The sequence below is a fragment of the Harpegnathos saltator genome, unplaced genomic scaffold (genome assembly GCF_003227715.2).
Source record: "Harpegnathos saltator strain DR-91 unplaced genomic scaffold, Hsal_v8.6 scaffold51, whole genome shotgun sequence".
NCBI classification, from domain to species: domain Eukaryota; kingdom Metazoa; phylum Arthropoda; class Insecta; order Hymenoptera; family Formicidae; genus Harpegnathos; species Harpegnathos saltator.
The window spans coordinates 671,519-688,090 of NW_020230327.1; the positions used below are offsets into that span (position 1 = coordinate 671,519).

The 16,572-nt window shown below is 48.5% G+C and overlaps 1 long non-coding RNA gene across 1 annotated transcript; it reads right to left on the reverse strand.

Annotated features, from left to right (window-relative positions):
• Positions 1–14,734: 14,734 nt before the first annotated feature.
• Positions 14,735–15,826, reverse strand: LOC112589452 (uncharacterized). Its single transcript, XR_003113561.1, has 3 exons — positions 15,570–15,826; positions 15,135–15,209; positions 14,735–15,027 (listed from the first exon to the last, which is right to left on the reverse strand). It is a non-coding gene; the product is annotated as an uncharacterized LOC112589452 (long non-coding RNA).
• Positions 15,827–16,572: the final 746 nt, after the last annotated feature.

Sequence of the window (16,572 nt, forward strand, 5' to 3'; positions counted from 1 at the left end):
ATTAACTTTCTTCTCTTACTTCTCTTACGTGTATCTTGCTTATTGGAAAATTTATATGCAATTGACGTTGTATACATGCGTCGCAAAACGTCGCGATTTTCCATTTGTCCACGTACGTACAAACGAAAGCGAAAGGGAGATGTTCGATATTTTTGATCTCTTGATACGATATTCCAACGTAGTGTATGTAGATGCAATATTATTATCTCAATCTCGTGTGTTTTTTAGTGATTTCACGTTTTCGCATCGTCGACCTCATCCGCGCGCGAAACGCCGTCACGTTTTTGCGCGGGAAAAAATAAATGCGCGATTTGCATAAAACGGGGCGTGGAGCTGCGTTATTGCGATATTGTTCGCACTTGCTAAAAAATTACATTTCTCTGTTTCATAAACGAGGAATGTGCCGAAATTTGTTGTTTCATTCGGATATTTCCCCGGATCGCGGGGCGGACGTGCTCTCGCCAAACAAGTCGTTTCGCGCACGCGCGCGCACACACACACACACACGGAATCAGACAATTATCCGAAAAAGCAGTGGATAACGACAATATATAAAATGTTCGACTAGTTCGAATATTTCACGTACAATCAGTGGCAGAAATATCGCGATACTTTTGCCCAATGGATTGGATACGAGTGATAGTAAAGGGAATGAAGATAGGAAGGAAAGGCCTCGAAATGAAAAGAGCGAGAATATTTTGCGATGAAATTGACTCGAAGTTCTGCCTGAAGTTTGTAACTGGATATACCGCGTGGACCGTTCCGTGTGTGCAAAATATTTCGTTCTCTCTCTCCCCGTTGACGTAGACCGGCGAAACTCGCAAAACTCTGCTGGCGAACACGACCGCGGGAAACGCGTCCGTACTTCGGCTCACAATATGTCGTGTCGCTATAATATTACAAACCTCGCGAGAGAGACAATGACGCGTAATGTTTATAGTTTCGCGACGTTTACGTCTGGGCCGGCGGCGGCGGCGGCGAGAGCAGTAGTACGATCGCAGTTTGCTCAGACGCCAGAGAGAGAGAGAAAGAGAGAGAGAGAGAGAGAGAGGCGCGAGGCGCGCTCTGCCTCTCCGCTGCTCTACAAAGTGACTCGCTAGGATTACGCGAGAGATTAAGACGCAACCAAGACGCGCGACGTGTGTACGTTACAAGTTGCAAGCACGACTAAACAGTCCCGTGGCGTGGCAAACGGACTAAACGCGTTGAAATTATTTCCGTCGCGACGACGACACCGGATATTGCGGAGACGCTTCGTGAGCATGACGATTGAGTGAGTCGCAACCGCGAGCGTAATGAACTTACTTGGCTTCGTCTTGGAAGCTTCACTGGCTTCAAGCGCAAGTCAATTTCGGCCACGGGTTCATCATCGGGTCCCACGCGTGCGATCAGTTATTTCCGTCACGGTCGGAATTTTACGGTGTATCTATCGAGCGCGCACCGCTGTAAGTGTATGGTATATGTAATTGTATTAAAATTGTATCACATCTCTCTCTTTCTCTCTCTCTCTCTCTCTCTCTCTCTCTCTCTCTCTCTCTCTCTCTCTCTCTATTTCTCTCTCTTGCTCTTTCCCTCTTTCTTTCTTTCTTTCTTTCTTTCTTTCTTTCTCGTAGAATCCGTGGCACCGTTTCGCGCAAGTGAATCTTCTGAGTTTGGCGCACATAGCGCGCACGCGCATTTGAGAAAAGTATCGCGATTTTATTCTAGGATCTAATGCAATTTGCTCGGAGTTAAATTACAGTTAACACACAGCCGGTGTTGCGAAATATTACGTTAGTAATTCCCGTGGCTTCGGAATGGCGGAAATAGGAATACTAGGGCTGAACAACGTGCACTCGTACACTGCACTCTGCTCCGCATGCGCCAATTAAATTGGAATTTAGTTCATCCCCCCCGCGTGCGCGAATGCAGTCTCTCTTTCCTTTCTCTCTCTCTCCCTCTCCCTCTCCCTCTCCCTCTCTATCTCTTTCTCTCGTTCCTTGCAAAAATACCGTAGAATCTCATTGTTTCGTACAAATGATGTGTTCTTACTGCAAATTGCTGTAGCCCAATACAGCAATAATCGCGAATGTATGTCGAGAGACGAACGCGTAAAGATGCGCAACACGCGTTGCCCCGCTTCTCATCAGCTTTCCGCTCTTCGCTTTACGATTTTTACGCGAGTGTTCAGCTGGATTTGCATCCAGCTTTCGCACCCGGCGCGTCTTTGCGCTCGCTCGCAACGATTCGCGGATACATATAACCCGCTCGTCCCCGTGGAAACCGGAAAACGTCGATACGCAATTTTCGTTCCCTCTTCCGCAGCCGAACGATATTTTCTTTCGCGGCCATCGCCAAGAGTTCGTTAACGACGCGATTGGCCCTCGCTTTACTGTCCCGGCGTCGTTAGCTGATTGGATCGGGTAACTAACGGGCAGCGACTCGTTAAAAAGTCACCGTCCGTACGAAATATTAGATAGTCTGGCCGCTGAAAATCATCCGGCGACGGTGACGTCGGTCTGGTACCACCGCCGCGCGACTCGATAAAACGAGATCGGAATTCGAACCGGATCGGGAATACGCATAATTGGAATTAAGTCTGCGGTCGCTTCGTGCCGAGTGCCACACTGCTGCTGCTGCTGCTGCTGCTGCTGCTGCTGGGGATAATTAAACTGCGTTTCGTTGCGGCTTCTTGCCTCGCAAACATCGCGTAACGCGAGACTCGTCGTTGCGCTGAAAAGAAGGCAGAGCTGCAACGGAGCGAAAGGCAGGCACACTCGTTGAAATAATAAATTATTACGAAACAGATCTCCGAATTGCTTATTTATACGGTCGGAGCATTCGCGTCTCTGGTTGATCTCTTCCGTTCGAATTCTCGATTAATTTCGCGGTTGAAACTCGCTCGACTTCTTGATTAGTTTTCCAGTTCATTTTCTAGCCAATTTCCGGATTAATCGTCCGATCGATATTCTGATTGATTCACCGGTTAATCGCGCGTGATTAATTTTCCGAGTAATTCCCTAGCAAAGCTCGCGGTTTACTACGCGTATCGCCGGCGCGCGTAACCGACTGATTTTCGGGTTAATTATACCCGCTTAATTTCTCTGCAAACTCCCCTTCCCCGAAGAAGGATGATTGGCTTGGTAAGGTGAGCTATACGATCGCTGCTTTGGAGCCGACGCGACGCGACGCGACGCGGCGTCGCTCTCATTCTCGGCATACGGCTTCCGCTCGATTCGCCCACCGCACGATTCGTCTCGCGGCCTGACACGGTCGGCTGTCGTTAACACCGCGAAATGTGCCAGCGCGATTAAACAAGGATTAAAATAAACCAACGAACATAACGATTGTACATTGGCCCGACCGATTAATCACGATTGGCTTATCCGCTTTAATTGCGCACAACGGATCGCGAAGAGTCATGAACGTCCGTACGTCCAATGTAAACGGCATTAATATTCGTCACGCAAAGTGGGTACGATCGCGTGCGTATATATACATATACATACATATATATATATCTACATCTGTATATATATATATATCTACATGTGTGTATATATATATATATATATATATATACACACATATGCACGCATGTATGTATGTATGTATGTATGTATGTGTGTGTGTGTGTGTGTGTGTGTGCCGTTGCACCGCGGATTCAAAGCGCAGTGCGGCTGCTTACCCCCTGGACCACCACTGTGTGCCACCGCCGCAGATAGCATTCAGAAACACGTACTCGCATAGCCGGTATTCGTGACGTACTCGCGCATGTACTCGTTCGACTATCCCACCATCGCGCTATGAATTTATTTATACGCTCGTGAAATTGCTCTAGATCCCCGCAATTCGTACGCTTATACACGCGCGTGCGCGTGTGTGTATAAGCGGCCGTATAAATGCGGTCGGCTCCAGGGTCGTGTTAGGGGCATGTCGCTTCCTTTGTCCATTCATAGGCAGGCGTTGTTCGCCCGTCGAAAGGCTAGATGTGCACGCGGGCGTGACAGAACCAGAATCGACGCTTGATGCTGGTTAACGGTCACTCACGTGTGGAATTGTCTATCGGCGACGAATTAGTAGCGAAACTATTCCCGTACACAACGTTCGGAGAAGATAATTAACACGCCGGCTGTGTCACCACCGTCGACCGGCGCTACGATTTCCTCGTGTTTCATTCATTTACGCGCGAAGCGTGGCTAAGCGACTCGATGAATTAGACCTATGTCGACGTAGTCGTCGACATAGGGAGCTAAGCAAATTGGTAATTCTGGATAGAAATGCCTGTAAAAAGGTGCGCGTGTAAAATTACCATGGCGGTCTCGACGTGTCGATTGAATTTTCCGCAATAATGAATTCTCAGCTGCGACAACCGAGTGCTTTCAGCTTTCTGGCCAAGTTTCGATCATCAATACTGAAATTCAACCGATAATACCAAATTACTTCTCTCGCTCTCGTGCTGTTGGCCTCGTAAGCTAAATGTTTCGATGCAGTCACTTGTGTCGCGCGTCTAGCCGCCCGGAAGATGCGCATAGAGCATCCTCCGTTGCCTTTGGCGCGACGTCATCGCCGGACAGGATTAGTCTGTTGCCGCACACGCGCAAAGGTGTGCGCGACCGGGGCCGATATTGAATTGAATAACATAGTTGATTAAATAGCAGCATGAATGGCGGCAGCGGACTCGCGTCCCTCCCCCTCCCCCTTGATGCAGCCCGACGATGCTGTATACGCGTGAAACGAGATTAACTCGCGACACATGTAAACCCTCAAAGCACACGCGCGCGCAGCCCGTCTGCGGCATATGCAAATTCGTTCGCGGCAACAGCCTTTTCCCGGAGCCTTCATTGTCCTCCGTTTTGCCGCGGCTCATGATAGAGGATTCGGGAGAACAGCCGACGCCCATCGACGAGACCGCGAAACGAGATATTTCAGGCCCGGCCTGATGATTCGTCGTCGGTCGCGAGGGGCTCGCGCGGAATCCCCGTGATTACATGACCGCGATGGAAAATCGCGAGACAGATTGATTAATTAAAGACAAAGGAGGTGCGATACGCGACTATTAATTACGCTACAGCGAAGCGCGCGCGTGCGCGCGACCATGGGATCATCATCAGAGTCTCCGTGTTGAATGTTTTCCAATGGCGCAGTTTGCGCTGAAATCCACGCAGAAGTACGTTGAAATTGCGGAAAAACTGAGACATCGACGCGCGATATATTCGCGTGGTCGCTCGTGGTAGTTTCAGCTCGGAGCGTTTGAGGGATGATAGATGTGTGATAGAAGCAACATTTGTGAGAGAATAGAGTCGAATACTCTGAATTTGGATTTTCGTCAATCCCGCGATCTCTGCGCGGAGAATTAGCAATCGTTGGCGATACGCGAGGAAGGATTTTCTCGGGCGTACTTTCTTCAGATGCTTTCTTTCCTTAGAATCCCTGTCGCAGATAATTCGTGAGGAGTGACATTTCATTAGACTCGCGACCGTCGGTTCAAGTTAATAATTGGCTGCGCTCTATAATTATCTCTCCGGCTTACTTACTTATTGGATAGGAGAAATTTTTTAATTAAGAAGACCAGACGCGCGGTATCTTTGCGCGACCTTTATTCTCGACGATGCACTCTGCGATTCTGCGACACAATTATCTTTTAAAACGCGCGCGCGCGCGCGCGCGTTATTACGCGCGTTGTCGTAATTTCCATATATTCGGCAGCGTGCACATTTCTCACAACTTATAAGCACGATTCGGAGAATAAATAAATGTTATCATCTCATTTTTAACGTTCATTTTCGCGAACTCGTGAAACGCCATCTTTGTGAAACAATGCAGCATTTTTCGAACGATCGAACAAGCGCGAAATGCGGTTGAGTGAACGCTTTTTCACACCGTACATTAAAGGTATGAAATTTTTGTGAGCGCGATACCCGAGAATAGATTCAACAAGTAGTCAAAGAGATAATTCGCCGTCTTAATTCGCGAGTAAGTGGTTATATTACAAGTCTCGGGAGACTTGTCAAACGATTTCGGCACGCCGGTAAAGAACTGCCTATTCAGCATCAAACGAATCGGACGATAACGACGCCAAATTATCCAGGAGATCCATGGGGTGAGATTATTCGAGACTGACAGATCGCGCTTTTAATTGCGTTACGCGAACGTCCGCGAAATAGAACGGGGTCTCTAAATAAAGACCGATAGTATCCGAGATGAATTTTTGCCTGAAAAATAGTACTGACCAACGTGGTGATGGTGGCCAAATCTCCGTGGCCTTCTCGATGGAGAGTGGATCGACCGGAAACCCGCTTCTTTTGATAGTATTCGCGGGCAGATTCTCGTGAAATGTTTTTGCAGAGAGCAATCTTGCAAATTTGGCGTGAAATTACCAACAGATCAGAAGCATATACATACATCCTCCCCCCTCCTCCTCCTCCCCCCTGAAAACTGTCGAGCATTCGAGAATATACATCATCTCTGTGCTTTTAAAGTAGCGCGTGGCTATCCGTCTCGATAATACATATATTTTGAAACGTAGAGACGGAATAAAACTTGAGAAGCGGGAAAGATGGTTGGGGAGACGCGAGAGAGTGCCAGTCTCTAGGCACCAAGGACCGACATAACGTCGCTTATGACAAATGATAAGTACGACGAGCTCGCCGGGCAAGTAAGGCGCGTCTTATTTCCGCCGATCGTTAAGACCGATAGGCAAAAGGTCGCGGATATCCGACCGAGCCAAAATAACGTCGGGACCGGACGAGAGATGTCCGATAAAAGCACGAGGAGGAGAGTCGAGCACGAGGGACTATCACGTATGCGGGATGTCGCATCCCGGACATTTTTTCCTCCTCTTTTTCTTCTCTCCTACTTTTATCACAGATATATGACTCGCCGGCGGTTACGTCGCGCGGGACTCTTAGGATATGGTTCACCGGGGGAATCGTGACTACGAGCTTTCTCTCCGGGGCGAAAGAGGGAAAAAGTACGTCGCGGCGCGATTCGAGATCTTGAAATAGCTTGACGCGACCCTCGCTAAACGGGTGCGGTGTTAGGCGTGTGTAGAGAGAGAGAGAGAGAGGGGGGGAGGGGGTGGGGGGAAGAGAGAGAATATCGTTAAATATCCGTGAAAGCTCTGATAGACAGAAATATGAGGCTGTTTCGTATACTTTGCACCGTATCTTATTTATGAGATTTTGGATCAAAATCTGGAATGGATAGTTTTCCGAGGACAGCAATCGAGACACAGCAACAGTACGCGAGCGACGCACAAGTCTGTCACTCACACACACACACACACACACACACATTTGGAAAATTCATCAAAAATTATCTCAACTTGATTTATGAAATTTACTCCACATTGATCGAATGTTAATTGGAAAGAAAAACATCTGCAAGCCTACTCATTCTGAGCATTTCAATTCTTCGCTTTGCTTTAAAAGGGACGCCACCGAGCGACAGCGGACAAATGTCGCTCTTTTAACGAGGCAACGTGTGTCGCGCAATTACATCGTCCCGGCGCAAAGCAAACGCCAGCTGTACGAAGAAGAGCCGCGTTGTCACTCTATTTACATCACGCGTCATATAACGTGTATACGAAAGAAACGAGCCGGCTATTATAAGCTCTCGAGAGCGAACCAGAACAGCCAGCTGCGCGAGAGAGACATCGCGCATTACGCGAGAGGCCGTAAAACGCATTTCCGAGCGCGTATACGTACGTAGAATGGTAGTCCCGGACGGGAAAGAGCAAGGAGCGCCCAAGAGACAAGGACGATCCGCCGCCAGGCGTATATGTGTGTGCGCGCACGGATATGAGGCCGAGGAGGCGATGAAGTCATGGCTGCTGGTGCGCGCGGCAAACGGGAGGAACAGGAGGAATATGCAGTGTCGTTGAAACGTGCGAACGAGCCGAGCCGGACGGAGAGGAACAACCATAACTTCATTTGCGCAATGGTCCTAGCCGAGAGCACACGGGAGTCCCCTTTCCGTCGCATAACCACCGCCGCCATCCGAGCGACTCACCGCCGATGTGAAAGCCCCATAATTCTCACCGGCAGCCGTCGGAGTCTCACCTCCGCGCCCCGGGCTAAGTCAATTACGGTGCGGCGCGTATGAGCGCGATAACGCGGAGGATGAAGAAGAGAGGAGCGAAAGACGAGCGAACGCCCCGAGATTTTCACGCTCTTACCGCCGCGCCGCGCCGCGTCGCGTCGCGTCGCTTCCCCCGCGGGAGGGAAACTTTATTTCCGCTCATCGATCGCGCGTGTTTGTGCGGTCGTGTCGCGCACGGGGAATTACAGCGCGCGCTGCACCAGGTGTGGAACTCTGTCAATTATACTTATTGTTAAACTACGCGCATTGATCGGGGACATCAAAGTTCCACACCTCCCGGGGACGACTTGGACGAGGAAACCGATTTCGGTCCGCACCCGAGCGATTCAACTCGGCTTGAGCTTTCATTTCTCAATTTCTTCGTGAGGACGTTGTGAACGGGATCTACACGGTTATTGCCGTTGTTCACGAGAGAGAGAATAGACGACGCGATGTATATATATATATACTTTGACCTGTGTGAGAGATACATTCGTCACACGTCCCACGTCGCCCTTTTTGCAGCCGCTTAAACAACGTAACGGACAACGCGGGCGTTACAAAATAAAAGGTGAAAAGATCGCGCTTTTGAGGCTTAATCGGCTGTCCAACTCATATTCTCGCGTTACCGTCGCAGTGCTTTTAATCCGAGCCGGACACGCCCTTGGCAGCGAAGGAAGGGTTTTGCAGCTTCCCCTTCCATTTTGCACTTGCGCGTATACAGTCACACAGGGGTGCGGGCGTTTCTCCACGGGCCGGTTTACTTTGCGCTCTTCGTTTTCGGCCAGACATACCAAATGGCTTTTCAATGCCAGCGGCTTTGTGAGGAGAATGTCGTGTGTTTTACGGTACGATAAATTTCAGCGGCGCGCGCAGCGCCGGTGTGTGCAGACAACGTATGTAGACCAAGCATAACAATGTCATCAATGTCTTCCGGTCGACAGGGCACTTGCTGCCGTCGGCTCTCGCTTTTCTGATGCAGGCTAAATCGCATGACGTTAAGGGAGCTAAGGTCTCGGGAAACGACGACCAGAGAGAGAGAGAGAGAGAGAGACAGTCCGTATACACTGTGAAATCTTATCGCGCATCGATGTCGTATCGATGCGTCGTTTCATCGCGTCGTGCATTTTTATCGAGACGCGCGGCCTTGCTTTTCGCAAAAACTCCCCGAATAAAATGGAACGTTTATCACACGATCCCCGACGGTTTGGATTATCCGAAAGAAAGAGCGAGAGGGAGAAAGAGGAGGGAGGGGTGGTAAATAGACAGAGAGAGAGAGAGAGAGAGAGAGAGAGAGAGAGAGAGAGAGAGAGGAATCGTTGAGTAAAGTAATATGGCGGAAAATGCTTAAACGACCTGCGAGAGCGTGGAAGGAGGGTGTATAGTACTGCCACGAGAAATTATTTTTGCACAAGCCCAAATTCGTAGATTATTATGTTATTAATTTCATAAAGGTCCGCGTGTGCAAAACTGTATTCATATTATTATTGATTACACGAAATTTATTGTGCCGTGTATCTGACGCTGAGAGCAAAATGCAATTAGCTTCCGGAGCTTTAATCTCGAAATTAAATCGCCCTGCGCTCGTAACCCTGCGTTCGATTTTGCAAAAAGGAACGGTTCGGGTCTCGCCCCGAACGGGAGAAAATCGTGTTTTGATGTGGTGGAAATTTAAGAGAGAAAAAGAGAAAACGAGGACCCTGCAAGTTTTACATCGTGTGTATGTATGTGTGTCCTTATTTGCTCGTGTTAAAATACCGAAAACGGGGTAAAAAGGAATAGGCGATGTCGCGGTGGGAGAACATCTCCCTCATCTTCCGCGCGAATACGCGGCCACGATTTCTCTTCATTTTGGAGCAGCGCGTACACACACACACACACACACAGACAGACACGTACACACATTATTTACCCGCAGTTTATCACCATTTCCGCCGGCCTCTGGTGGTCGCCGTAACACGGCCACTGTTTTATCTCCAGTTTCCTTTCGCGCTACCCGGGGTTCCTTCACCGCTAGCTGCGCCTTCGCGGCAAACATATGCGCGTTTAGTCGGCGACCGAAACGCGCGCGCGCGCGCGAGATTCCAACTTGCGCGTAAACTTTGTGCCATCGACCAACTCTCTAACCCTTTGACCTGTTATCTCCGTCACACATTTATGAAACACATGTTTTTGCGAAATAAAGCTACTTGACTTGATTAATTATGAGGCATGATAGGGGGGAACGTCGTTGCGAGTTTAGCAACGATTTTTTAATCGACAAGAGGATCACACACAGCGATAGCATTCTCGTGACAATGACGTTACGTAATTACGAGAACTTTGGACTAAAGTCAACTCGTAGACAACGAGTCTACGCGACGCGAGCGTATTGTATTTTTATTTTTACTGGCTCTCTGAATCTTTCCTCTCTCCTTCCTTTCTTTTGTCTTCTTTTCTCTATCCTGTTTTCTGTCTACGATGAGATCGTGTTAGCAGCGCGGGAGAGCGACATGCGCGAGAAATATCCGTGGAATCTCGGCCGTAATTGCCCGACGGCCCGATGTATGTCCCTCGTTGCGGTCGACGAAATTAAACGATCTATTCGCGACGGCCGCAAAGATCCTCACGACAGGATCCGGCAAGTTGCCTGGGCCTTGTACCGCTCGCGGTACAAAGGGGATCGACTTGACCGGGAGTCACGCGACGCGCCAGAAGAGACCAAGCCAACGTGGTGCGTGTCCTTGCCAGGGTGTTCGTCAGGGAATTAATGGCCGGCTCGAGGCTATGGAAAGCATTATTCCTGTGGAAAGGCGACGAGGCAAGAAATTATGGTCTCGCGTTCATCGGGGCTCGCGTCGAGGGGGATCCCCCGTCGCTACCGTGCGCGTGCGCGTGCGGGGGAAAAACGGCGACAGAGTTGTCTGGTTTATTGGAGATTATGCCGGAGATATTGGAACGTACGCTTTCTTCCTTATGTTTCGCGCGAAGCCCTCGCGCGATGAAAGTTATCGACTATTTGATCGTCTGGAAAATATGAGAGGGACTTTATTGTTCAGCTTGCCGCGCGAGGGCGACGAGATCGACGGCGGGCGGTGTGTCGGTCGCAATAAATATATTTTGCGACTGCTGGTCGGACACGCGCGCGAGCGCGCGCGCCAAAGTTGGCGCGAGGGGAGAGGGTCCGTAAATTAGATAATTTCTCGTGTCGTAAACGAGGTGAGAAACGACGGGGAATACGTTTTTTTCATGAAAACCTCATTCGCGCACGGTAACTTAAGATAAACTTCGTCCCGAACACGAAATTTCACTCCGGACTCGATTACTAAGATATTCAACGGGGGAAATTAAAAGTCGCGGATAGTTACGAAATTACTACGAGCGGGGAGGTCCCATCGGTAATTTTCGCCCGAGGGAAACTTTTGAAGCGCGAAACTCGTTAAAGAATAACGCCGCGTCTCCGTCTTGCGTTTTACGACGAGTTCGAGCGGATTCGCCGCCCGCCACATTGCGTCAATAGACGATACTCGCGCGCCAGCGCGGTTCTACTATATATATATATATATATATATATATATATATATATTGTATATTATACGTACGGATACGGAGTCCTCCGATCATTCGGAGGAACCGTTCACGGCGAAATCTGTGCCAGATTCCCATTCGCTTTTCTCTCTTTTCCACTCGCTTTGAGACGGAGCCGAGGCGTAACGGTGCACACGTGCGTCTACATTCGGTAAGCGCGCGATGCGTTTGGCGGCGATGGGCGTGTGATGATGGTCGTCGACAGACGCGCGAACGTGTGTCCCGGGTGCGATTTGCTGACTGGCTTCCCCACGCCGCGCAGACGAAGTTAATCGGCCCCGAGATAAGGGATGACGCCTCACTTCCGCGGTAATTAGGTTGTGCGGTTCAGCAACAATGGTGATAGAGCGCGATAACGAGCAGCCCGACGTGCCCGCGGAAATGCGCCGGCGAAATGCTGGATTTATTGTTGCGACATTCTCCACGAGCACGATTCCTCGCCAGCGCCAGAGGGGTGGGGGGGGGAGGGCGGGGAATTCTTGACGATGTTACGCGCGGATGCTCCGATGGCGACGCGGCAACGACGATAATTGACTTTCGTCGCGCGATCGAAATCTCGTCGCGGGCGAATGATCGCCGCCGGTTGTGACTCGTGACGAGCGCGACAGATACGACATTAATTGATCAGCCAGATTGATTTCTTCTGCACCGGCGGGACAGAATCAGTCTCGGGTAAGAAGAGCGAGTCCCAGTTTCGCGCGTTACCTCGTACCTTCAGCTCACTTTAGAAGAGACTTCATGTTACGCGTTTCAACCGCGGCGCTACTTTGATGGTGACGCGCGGCAGAGATCATTATTACAACGTATCGCGGCGAGATTAATAAAACGACTGCGGCGGCGGCGGCGGCGGCGGCGGCGGCGAGATCGTGCCGTTGTTGTTGTAGTAGTACACGCTGAGTCGCTTTAGCGGCGATTCAAGCGACGGCGATAACACGAGCGAGTGCCGAAGCGTCACCGAGTCTCTGTGCGCGCGCGCGCGCGCGGTATCGTTATATCGGATTGATGCATTGTGCGAGAGCTTCCGCACTCGATTCGAATCCTCTCCCACTTCCTTCTCCTCCTAGCGTCCCCGCGCTGCATTAATACGCGCCACTTAAAGGGGTATTCACGGGGTAAGTCCGCGCGCGCGCGCGCGCGCGTGCGCGTGCGCGTACATATTTCCACAGAAATAAGATAAAAGTGCGACTCTACGCTTTCACTGAAATTGGATCGTGTAGCTCGGTAATAATGGTGATGTAGTGTCTCCGCGGAGCCCTATTATTACCTCATATATTACAGAGGCGGTTCTGAGGTATAATAAAACGACGGACGAGGAACGAAGCTACCTCGCGGAGCTACGGCGCGGCAACTCGCGTTGCTATCAATAATCCGTTGACTCTTAACAAAATAGAAACTTGCCGTGAGCTCGGCGGAAAACGATAATTCATCGCATCGGGGCTTCGCTGTATAATTCACGCGTCACTTGATCGTTCGCGTCGCGCGAGACACTCGATCAACTTTGCGTCCCCGTCCTTCTACGTGTTAATCAACAATATGATTATGTTCACAGAGAGCACCGCGCATCCTGCAGCTGGTGTTTCGAGCCTTTCGCTGAATATATCTGAAAGCTCTCGCTTGTCGCGCTTCGTCTGGCCAATTTATGGCCGGAGAGGAGGAGGAGGAGGAGGTGGTGGTGGTGGTGGTATCGACTGCGAATAACTTTGAATATATCGGAGCGAATGATTCTCGCGAATACTGCGCGAAAAGAGAGAATCGCTGTTTCGAACTAATTAAATTTCGCGGCTCACTAACGATGATTGCGTTATTGGATGGCTGACAGCTCAACGTGCCGCCGAGCATCTCGAGCTTGATTTACCGTGCACGGGCCTTGCTATTGCTTTCGAAGCAGAGAGAGAGAGAGAGAGAGAGAGAGAGAGAGAGAGAGAGAGAAGCAATGGAAAGCTATTGAATCGCGTGTGAATCAAAGCGCAACAACTCACAGTAATTTCCTTGCAACGCTGCGTGATAAAAGTGGGTTGCGCGAGAAGAAATTACACAAATGCAAACGGATTTTATTGTTCTTTTTTCTTTTTTTTTTTTTTTCCTCTTGTCTTTCCGTCGGAAATATGTGTTCTAATAAATTGCGTAATTGACCGATGACGCGTTTTCGAGGCAACCGCAACTATTGCGGCTGACAACAGTGTGACTTTTTTCTGACTGATGCGAGCCCTGTTGTCGGTGGGCTTCGCGCGAGACGCTTGGGGGCGTTTGTGTTGACGTAAAATTAACGAAATTTTACGATACAATTAGCGCGATAATTTGACCTGAGAGGGAGGCACTCTCTCCAAATTATAAATTGTGTGTGTGTGTGTGTGTGTGTGTCTGCTGTCCGACCATTCATTACAATATTACGCTCGATATTTTCGCGCTTTTTTGTGCCACCTTTCTCGGTTCGTTTATTTCGAGATTGCGCGAATTAGAGGCGGCAGTTTTATTTGGGATATATAGTCGAGCAAATTTCGCGTCTGTTACTGACGTGGATGTATTTGTAATTATGCAATAATTGTATAATTGGTTATTTATTTCTCTTTTTTCAAAATGTATGGATTGCAACAGAGTTACAGAGAGTCGAATATGCGAAAACGCGAGGTAAACTATGGTGGTATTGTATAAAGTCAGCGCTGTTAAATGCGCTTTTTTCTCTCACGCACGTGTGTTCATTGAAGAAAAAAGAAGAGATAAAAAGGGAAAAGAGACATCGACAGTTTGATCGACAGGCCGTGCAGCTTGCACTCGACAGTCGGAAATAATATAATATCAGAATTGGGAAAGTTACTTTTTAAAAGTAACTCGTTACCGTTACCGTTACTTTCGGTAGAAAGTAACTTGTTACCGTTACTCGTTACTGATCTTAAAAAATAACGTGTTATCGTTACTTGAAAGTAACGATATTTTATTTCGTTACTTTCCGTTACTTCTTTTTGTTGTAAATCCAGGATTATAAGAAAGGTGCTGAGACAAGATATAAATCGGGCATAAGACGATTAGAAATATATATATTTAAATATTTTTATTATTTTATGTTATTAAGTGTTGTACTTAATGAAAAGTTTCTTAATTAGTGGATATGAATTTAATAACATTTGGACATTAGTTGCCTGTTGACTTTAAAAATCTTTGCTATTCATCATAGGCAGATTTCTCATTTGACGTTTGCTATTTGAAATTGAAAAGGTCATCGCTATCGTTGTGCTTATCAGGCATCAAAAAATGTTTAATTGAAGGAATTCCTGATAAATCTTCTAAATATGTTTGCGCAAGTTTTCGCTTATCTCCGGCTAACCAACTGAATTTGAATTTGCAGTGCTAACAGCTGGCAATTATCAATTCTTCTTTTTTGAATGTAGTATTGTACAAAACCTAAAGTTAAATCAATAAAATTAAATATGAACATATTGATTTTTCTTTTCGATCAGATGAATGTTGTTTGATGAACATATGTTATTAACCAAATTACACCAACTTACCTTTCTTTTAAACCTTTCTGTATAGCTCTACGACCAATGGATGACAATATGTGAGTCTATCTTTATTGGTTCTCACTAAATCCAGCATAAAACAAAAAATGCATAGAAATTAAATACAATTAAGTTTAATTTTATAAAAATTAAAAAGTAACGGTTAAAGTAACGGACGTTTTGTTACTCGTTACAAAAAAAGTGTATCGCCGTTACTTCTTCGTTACTGACACAAAAAAGTAACGGCGTTACCTGATCGTTACTCAAAAAAGTAACGATACCAGTAACGACGTTACTTCCCAACCCTGTATAATATATAAGCACCGATTCCCTTTCTAGACGCGACGACTCTCGACTCCACCACCGCCGTCGCCTCGAATTAGCGCCAACGAAATTTATTCGCGATACGCGCGGATTCCGCGCGAGATCCGTTACCGGCGTTACCTGCATATGGATGAACGACGTGTTCCCGGCCATGTCGCCGATGTTAATCGTCGCCGGGATAAGGGCCGACGGCTGCGTCGCATGGCAATTAGGTTATGTGACGCAATAACGATAACGATGACAATTATAACCGTGTCGACGAGGTGATAACCGGCGGTCCTGCCTCGCGCATCCGCCGCTCGTACGCCTCCAACTGTTTCACGTGTCCGCCTTCTCCGTTCATCGTGCCATCGACTATCGCTCATCGAGATAATCTTTGCGGGACAATGGGCCCGATAACTCGTTATTGACGCGACGACGACGACGACAAGGAGGGGCAGCTCGAGGACGACGGCGATATTCGATCGATCGATCGAGAGCCGTCGACTCTTGCACGCGGTTATTTATTAACGGACCGCGACGCGCGCGAGTCGCTCGTGCGTGAATTATCGTCGCGAACCGAACGAGAGAGAGAGAGAGAGAGAGAGAGAGGGAGAGAGAGAGAAAAAGAGCAATTTACTGCTCGCTCGCGTGAACGAGCGAATCTCTTCATTCGCTTGTTCGTCGCGGCCGATTGATCGTGCTTCACGTCGCGTTGGATTTATTTCGCTCGGTCTTGGTTGGCACGATTTTTCTTGTCGCACAAAACGTACGTTATGACGTCGTTTAGATGCTTCGATAGCGGGAACGTACTGCGCGCGACGACACACCGGCTATTCTCTGCCGGCTGGGTTGTGCAGAAACGTGAAACAGTTTTCCGATCATTATGGTGGTTTCTCGCGATTTTTCGCGTTTCATTGGTAATTGACGCGGCATCGCGATGACATTGTCGAGTTTACAGAGAAACTATACGTTTCGTCTCTTTCATACGTGTGTGTGATCGTGACATCGCCGATAGTGCCACTTAAAAACTTGATTGACCGGTCGGCGATCCAGATATTCGCCGCTCGGACAAAGGGACGGCAACAAAGCAGTTTCGCGGACTTTGGGACAGTCCTTATCGCGTGATGTGTGTCTGTGTGTG